Raw genomic sequence first — 8,579 nt, forward strand, 5'->3', positions numbered from 1 at the left:
CAAAACAGATTAGACCTGACAAAATCTGTAACAACTTTAGCATCATTAGTTCTAGTGGGCTTGGCTTCCACGCATTTTGAAACATAGTCAACTGCAAGGAGAATGTAAACATAAACAAAAGAGACAGGAAAAGGGCCCATGAAATATATACCCCAGACATCAAACACCTCACAGAATACCATAGGTTGTTGAGGCATTTGTTGTCGCCATGTAAGTGTATTTCCTGCTCTCTGACACTGCTCACAAGTGCTGCAGATCTTCCACGCATCTTTAAAGATGGTGGGCCAATAAAAACCACAATCAAACACTTTGAGAGTTGTCCTTTGAACACCCAGATGACCTCCCGATGCGGAAGAATGATAGAACTGCAGGACTGAGTCAGTCTCGTGATCTGGAATGCGTCGTCTAATTACTTGATCACTGCACAATTTCCACAAGTAGGGGCCATCCCAAATAAAATACTTAGCATCACTTTTAATTTTATCTTTTTGGGCCTTAGATGCTGAGGGAGGAAAAACAGAAGCAACTAAATAATTGACAATGTTAGCAAACCAGTGAGTAGAAAGAGAGTCAGAAACACTATACAGTATATACAAATGATCATCCGGGAAATCATCCCGAATGGGTGAATCCGCATCCGTTACACGTTCGATCCGACTCAAATGATCAACAACTAAATTTTGTGCTCCGCTCCTATCACGGATCTCCAAGTCAAACTCTTGGAGCCAGAGCATCCATCGGATCAACCTAGGCTTAGAATCAGCCTTCTTCAACAAGTACTTTAGAGCTGCATGGTCAGTATAAACAATAATGCGGGTACCAAGCAAATAAGATCGAAATTTTTCAAGAGCAAAAACTATGGCTAGAAGCTCCTGTTGGACAAGTGGCCTCAGATATCTTAAGAAGGGGGGGGGGGTTGAATTAAGATATTACAACTTATTTCCCCAATTAAAATTCTATTTCACTTTCTATTCAAGTTATAAATTCCCTTAATAATGAATTTCTTAAATATTGATTCAAATAGAACAATTTGAATATGAATATAAAACAATAATAAATAAAGGAGTTTAAGGGAAGAGAAAATGCAAACTCAGATTTATATTGGTTCGGCCACACCCTTGTGCCTACGTCCAGTCCCCAAGCAAACCGCTTGAGAGTTCCACTATCTTGTAAATTCCTTTTACAAGTTCTAAACACACAAGGACAACTCTTCCTTTATGTTTAGAATTCTTTCACAACAAGAGACCCTCGGTCTCTTAATCCCTTTTCAGAATGAAGAAGAAGAAAAAAAGAAATCTCTCTTGAAAGAGATAGATTGAACAATTTAAGCACTCAAATAATTCCTTATTGAATCACAAGAAATTTGGCCAAGGAATTTGTAAGAGGATAAAACAATTTTGCTTTTTAAGAGGATAGGACCTTTTTGTTCTGAAAAGCTCTCCTCAAAATCGTGTCTCAAGTCACATATATATAGGCCTGTGATAGCCATTCAAGAACCACACAAAAAGATGTGACTGTTGAGAATGTTTTCTAAAAAACTCCTCTGGTAATCGATTACAATATGGGTGTAATCGATAACACGCTTTAAAATTTGAATTAAAACGTTCAGAAACTACTGGTAATCGATTACCATATATGTGTAATCAATTACACAGTGCAAATTTTGAATTCAAATTTTAATAGCTGATGTAAATCAGTTTTGGCCACTGCTAATCGATTACATCCACTGGTAATCGATTAACAGGGAGTAAATTTGTTGAAAAAGACATTTTAACTTAAAATTCTTGGCCAAACCTTTTGCTACTTCAATTGGAATTCCCTTCCTATTTAATATACCCTTTCTAAGACTCTATAGATTGTCTTGATCATCTATCTTGAATATCTTTAATTGCTTTGTCTTGAATAAATCTTTGAGACGCATGTGATCATGTGATCTTTTGGCATCATCAAAACATCGGCTTGATCCTTTGTCTACAGCTCCTTCTCAGTAGTAGTATAATTCACTTAGGCAACATCTAATGTCCTAGAAGCATAGTATATCACCCTGGGCAATTTATCAATTTTCTGAGCAAGGACAGCCCCCAATGCATAATTTGATGCATCACACATAAGCTCAAAAGGGGTTGTCCAATCGGGTGCCTGGATGATGGGGGTGGTAGTCAGCGCTCTTTTGAGGCAATCAAAAGCCTCTTTGCATCTGTCATTAAAATCAAACTCCACCTGCTTTTGCAACAAGTTGGACAGTGGAAGGGCTACTTTGCTAAAATCCCTTATAAAGCGCCTGTAGAATCCTGCATGACCAAGAAAAGATCGCACCTCTTGCACACAAGAGGGGTAAGGCAATTGTGAAATAACATAAATTTTTGCAGGATCTACTTCAATACCCTTATTGGAAATAATGTGGCCTAAAACTATACCTTGCTCAACCATAAAATGACATTTTTCAAAATTTAGAACAAGGTTAGTTTCAATGCATCTATTCAAAACTTTTTCCAAACTATCCAAACAACCATCAAAAGAGGATCCATACACAATGAAATCATCCATAAACACCTCTATGCAATTTTCTAAGAAATCACTGAAAATACCAATCATGCACCGTTGGAAGGTACCAGGGGCATTGCACAGGCCGAAAGGCATCCTCCTATTGGCAAAAGTGCTGAAGGGGCAGGTCAATGTGGTCCTTTCCTGATCCTTAGGAGCAATAGTAATTTTCATATAACCATAAAAACCATCAAGGAAACAGTAGTGAGATTTACCTGCCAGGCGTTCAAGCATCTGGTCAATGAATGGCAGGGGAAAATGGTCCTTTTTGGTAACCTGGTTCAGCCTCCTATAGTGAATGCAGACTCTCCATCTGTTCTGCACCCGAGTAGGAATCAGCTCCGCCTTCTCATTTTTTATCACTGTGAGGCCGGTCTTCTTCGGGACTACCTGGACGGGACTCACCCATTGGCTGTCGGAGATAGGATAAATGATTACAGCTTGCAAAAGCTTGGTTATCTCCTTCTTCACTACATCAAGAATCACCGGGTTGAGTCTTCTCTGTGGCTGTCTTACTGGTTTAGCTCCATCCTCTAAATTTATTCGATGCATACATGTGGATGGGCTAATACCAGGAATGTCCGCCAGGGTCCAACCTATAGCCTTCTTATGCTTCTTAAGAACAGACAACAACTTCTCCTCTTGCTCATCAGCAAGGGAGGCAGATATAATCACTGGAAAACTTTTGCTATCATCCAAGTAAGCGTATTTTAAATTTGATGGCAGAGGCTTCAATTCTGGTGTGGTCGTTGTAGTATATTGGTAAGCATTCCCGCCTGTCACGCGGGTGACCCGGGTTCGATCCCCGGCAACGGCGCTAAATTTGATCGAGGCCGTACCCGAATCAAATAAATGTGAAAATGCAGTAACTAGGAAGTGATCATAGGTCGTTTCCCAACGAGCAATGATAAACCAAATGTTCATAATACACTTGCAATAACAGTAACGATTGGGGGGGTTGTTTGTTTTGCAATTTAAAGGACAGAACAAGTAAACTCGAATACGAAACTACTAATATTAAAAATGGGTTGTTTCCTCTGATTCAAAAGCCATTCTCTTATCCTGGGTTATGGAGAATTCGTCCCTAACAGTTAACCACTTAATCCAACCCTATTTCAATTTACTAAGCGAAAATCAACTTAGGGTTGTCAATACGTGATTAGGCAACACATACACCAGTTAGCCCTTCGTCCATTAAGCATGAACGCAAGTTAGGCTCAGAGGCAATTAATCGAACACGAAGCATGCACTGATTAATGTTCACAAATTTGGGTTAACTGGTGAAGGGGAAACTGCCAGGAAGCCACATTATAAACGAAACCTCAAAGAGAGTTGGGCTTCGTCCTCAAAAGGAAACAACACCAGAAAATCTAGCCTTCCATAGATTCAAACAGAAAACACAAATGAAACTAAAAGCAGAAACCTAAATGAAGCAGAAACGTAAATGAAGCAGAAACGTAAATGAAAGTAGAAGAAGAAACAAGAACGAAATTGTTATTAGAAGCAGAAAATGGAAAATTGCATTAAGAACGAAACAGTAGCATTCAAGCAGAAAAACGTAAAACCCTCAACAAAGCTCTGAATAATGAATAACATAACAGAATAGCCTTGCACAAATCCCAAGGCTGCTATTTAAAAAGAGTCACTCAAAGTCACTGGGCCCTATTACAATACTCTGGTCCAAAATGAAATAAACACTGAACCACATAAAATAAAATTGCGAAATTTCCTAATTTGAAATTAACTAAGGTAAGCGCTGCTTTATTTGCCCTCTTCAAGTCCACAACCAAAATCTGGATTAAGCCCAATGTTTCATTAATTCCTGAAATTAGATTAAAAACATCAAATTAGCTAAATGAGCCCAAATAATAAAACTGCCTAATTAATTGACAATTAAGACCAACCAGTAATTAAAATTGTACAAAAAGGGTTTAGAAAATAGAAGAAAATGACGGGACATCACCCCTGCACCAGAAAACATAAAAAGGGGAGGGGTGAAGCTTTTTCACCCCATTTTCTTTCCCTACCCTCTAAAAGACACCCAAATTCACGGGATTCATTTTTTTACAGCCCTAAGTCACCATTTCTTTGCGTTTTGTTTCATTTTTTGGTACTCATACTCACTCCAACAAGTAAGTACCTCATTCTTTGGCTCCCTAGCTTTCCATTGGTGTATTTTGATGCTTCATTTGCCCATGCATGCTCAAAACCATGAGGCATTTTATCCTTGGATTGTTGCTTGTTTTTGTTGAGTTGGAGGGTTGTAGGCAATGGCCTTAGGCCTAAGTTGTGTTCTAAAAAGGGTGGGCATGCCGCATTGCCCCCATTCCCTTGCTATTCATGCCTAAACATGCGTCCACCAAGTGCTCGGTGAAATGCCTCAATGGCATTTGTGCATGATTTTGTGAGGAATAACCTAAGAAACAATTTGGTCTGCGTATGTTTGCCATTTTTGAGTATGTAGGCAGTTTCATAAAGGGCTAGAATAATTTCCCCAAATATACCTTAGGCCTAGGAACCAAAGTTTGCTTTTGGGTGTAAGAGTACATGAAAGTAGGAGCATGATAGGTGAAGCTTCCCTTTGGGCCAGCATTTGGAAGGCACTACACCATGATGGTTTCTTTGCGCCCAAATGACATGAAATACTTGTTGAACACTTGTTGTGCATGTGAACATAGAATGGGTAGTTAAGTGTTTTTTCCAATTTTCATACCCTAATTTTGTCCGGGGACCATTGTTTGATAGCATGCGACCCTCGCTTGACCGCTTCGAGGTACTTAACACCCATCGTTAGGCAATCTGTGGAGTTCCACGACATGCCAGAAGTCGAAGGGAAGCATTGTTGCACAATCCGTAAAGTTTCGCAACATTCCAGAAGTCAAAGAAGGGATTGTTGCGTAGATCGTAATGTTTCGTAACATTACGGAAAGAAAACAAGTATCATTACATAATTCGCAAAGTTCCATAACGTTACGGAAAAAAATTCAGCAAAAAAGAAAAGGGGGTGTATTTAGTAAATAGGGGTGTGCAAATAGCAATCAGGCCCGCTTGGGCCTTCCAGTATGTTCCAACAGAAGGCGGTGCCTTCTGGTCGAAGCAACCCAGCTCGCCTGGGCGAGCTGGGCGGCAACCACCTCCCTCTTTTCCCCTATAAATAGGGGAAGGAGGGCAGAACAAATTCGTTCAACCCTCCTGGTATTTGAGATTCACTTAAAATTAGTGAGAAAAATATTTTCCGTGAAGAAAATCCAAGCCAAGGCGCTTCCGTAACGCTTCTGAGACGTTTCTATGAGCGATTTCGAGATGATTTTCCACCGTTCTTCATCGTTCTTCGTTGTTCTTCGGTCTTTAGCCGGAAAAATTCCATAACTAAATGCGCCCCAAGGCATCCCTATCGCACCAGATCCAAATCTAGGACGATGGGTGACCAAGAGGAGATACAGGAATAGATGAAAGCCGACATGTCGGCTTTGAAAGAACAAATGGCTTCCATGATGGATGCCATGCTAGGAATGAGGCAACTTATGGTGAATAACGTGGCCACCGCTGCCGTTGTTAGTTCAGCTGCCGAAGCAAACCTAACTCTCCCAGCTACCGTGCACCATCCTCTCCCAAACGTGGTAGGACGAGAAAGAAGCACATTGGGGCACCTCAGCAACCCCCATCTGGGATACAACCGAGTGGCTTACCCTTATGGATTGCCACCTAATTACACGCCACCAGTCATGCGTGATGACGCGGATCATGTCCCATCCGCCATCCTTGAAGGGGAGCCTCCTCGACAGTCTGATGAGGTTCACGAGGATCGTAGAGAGTATGCCCAAGGAGACATCGATTTCTACCCCCGGTCCCTATCGAGGGGCTGGCGCCCAACACGCTACCTCAGCCCAACCTCACGGGAGAACCTCGAAGCCTCCCAGCACAGCTAGTACTCTTGCCCGCAGAAGGACCACCCCCGGCAGCGGAAGAAAAAAGGAAACTCGATCTCATCAAAGAGAGATTGAGAACCGTTAAAGGCTTTGGCGACTATCCGTTCGCGGATCTTTGCTTAGTACCGGACGTCGTCATCCCCCCAAAATTCAAGGTACCTGATTTCGACAGGTACAAAGGGATGACTTGTCCTAAGAAGCATCTCAAGATGGATTGCCGCAAGATGGGAGCACATTCTAGGGATGAAAAGTTGTTGATGCACTTTTTCCAAGATAGCTTGGCTGGAGCTGCGATCGTCTAGTACACTAATCTGAAGCTTCTTGCATCCGCACTTGGAAGGATCTGATTACTGCCTTCCTTAGGCAAACCACCGCAGACCTCTCATGGTACCCATCAGTACGCACAACATCACCCAAGCTTCTCAGCTCACGCCGGGGACTCATCCAACTCGACACTCGTAGAAGCTAGGGTGTCTGCGCCCATCCAGAGGGAGACCCCCCAAGCCACGGCTCCAACCCCGACTCGCTCGGCTGGCAATGCCCACTTTGGCGCCGGTTCCAATGCGATAAGGAACTTTCCTCCAAGGCCAATCCAAGACTTCACCCCGATCCCCATGACGTATGAAGACCTCTTACCATCCCTCGTCGCCAACCAGATGGCTATGATATCTCCTGGAAAGATTTACCAGCCTCATTTCCCAAAGTGGTATAACCCTGACGCAACCTGCGCATACCATAGGAAAACAACAGGCCACTCAACCGAACAGTGCTTGGCATTCAAACGCAAGGTCCAAAGTTTGATAGAAGTCGGATGGCTGATGTGTCAAGAGGACCAGCCCAACCTAAAGACAAACCCGCTTGCCAATCATGGAAGGGGAGTGGTTAATGTCGTCGAGTCGGATAAGCCGTGCAGGTCCAAACCTTTGAGAGACGTGACGACTCCTAGAAGGTTTATCTATGAGGCCCTGCAAAAGGGGGGTGTAATTCCTCGCAGTGGGCACGAGGAAGATTCATGTTTGATGCATCCCGGTACGCAACATAACATGGAAGCATGTTTAGCAGTAGAAGACCTGCTGCAACAGGTAATAGACCAAGGCCGTTTGGAAATCGGCAATGAGGGGGGTGAAGAGCCGCACATATGCATGCAGTCCATAGATGAGGAGGGTCTTAGAAAGCCTAAACCTTTGGTGATATATTTCACCAGAGACACAGCTCCCCAAATGCCCCAGTACCCCTCAGTAGTTAGACCTATTCCATTCCCCTACAAAAACAGCCACGCAGTTCCGTGGAGGTATGCGCCTCCAAGCGAAAGGGAGGAAGAAGCCACTGACATCAGCTCGTTGTCGGCCAAGGTAACCAATATCACGGGGCCGAGCGGCGTAACCCGCAGTGGTCGCATGTTCGCACCCCCCGATCTGCCAGCACCACCCACAAACGTTAAAGGGAAGGCGAAGGTAGTGGAAGAACAAAGTGATAAAGTGATCCACGCTCCGGGCGAGGATATTCCAGTAAAAAGTCTTTTGGGGAAAAAGGATGGCTGTGGCAAGAAAGAATTATCACTAGAGGAGGCAAGCAAATTCCTCCGCATTATTCAGCAAAGCGAGTTCAAGGTCATTGAGCAGCTCAACAAAACCCTGACCAGAGTCATTCTCTTAGAACTACTCATGAGCTCTCAGCCTCATCGGGCTTTGCTAGGGAAGGTTTTGAACGAAGCTCATGTAGCCCAAGACATCTCCGTAGAAGGCTTTGGAGGACTCGTCAATAACATCACCGCCAACAACTATCTCGCCTTCGCTGAAGAAGAAATCCCCGCCGAGGGGAGAGGGCATAACAGGGCTTTGCATGTGTCAGTCAAATGCATGGACCACGTCGTGGCCAAGGTACTCATCGATAACGGTTCCAGTTTAAATGTAATGCCCAAAAGCACGTTGGAGAAATTGTTGTTTAACTTTTCCCATCTAAGGCCAAGTTCCATGGTGGTCCGTGCCTTCGACGGCAGCCGCCGAGAGGTGAGGGGAGAGATCAACCTCCCTGTGCAAATAGGCCCTCATACCTGTCAGGTTACGTTCCAAGTAATGGATATTAACCCGGCTTATAGTTGTCTTT

General features: G+C 43.4%; 1 non-coding gene across 1 annotated transcript; it reads left to right on the top strand.

Annotated features, from left to right (window-relative positions):
• The first annotated feature begins 3,289 nt into the window (after positions 1-3,289).
• Positions 3,290-3,361, top strand: TRNAD-GUC. Its single transcript has one exon. It is a non-coding gene; the product is annotated as a tRNA-Asp (tRNA).
• Positions 3,362-8,579: the final 5,218 nt, after the last annotated feature.

Source organism: Glycine soja, chromosome 11, assembly GCF_004193775.1.
Source record: "Glycine soja cultivar W05 chromosome 11, ASM419377v2, whole genome shotgun sequence".
NCBI classification, from domain to species: Eukaryota; Viridiplantae; Streptophyta; class Magnoliopsida; order Fabales; family Fabaceae; genus Glycine; species Glycine soja.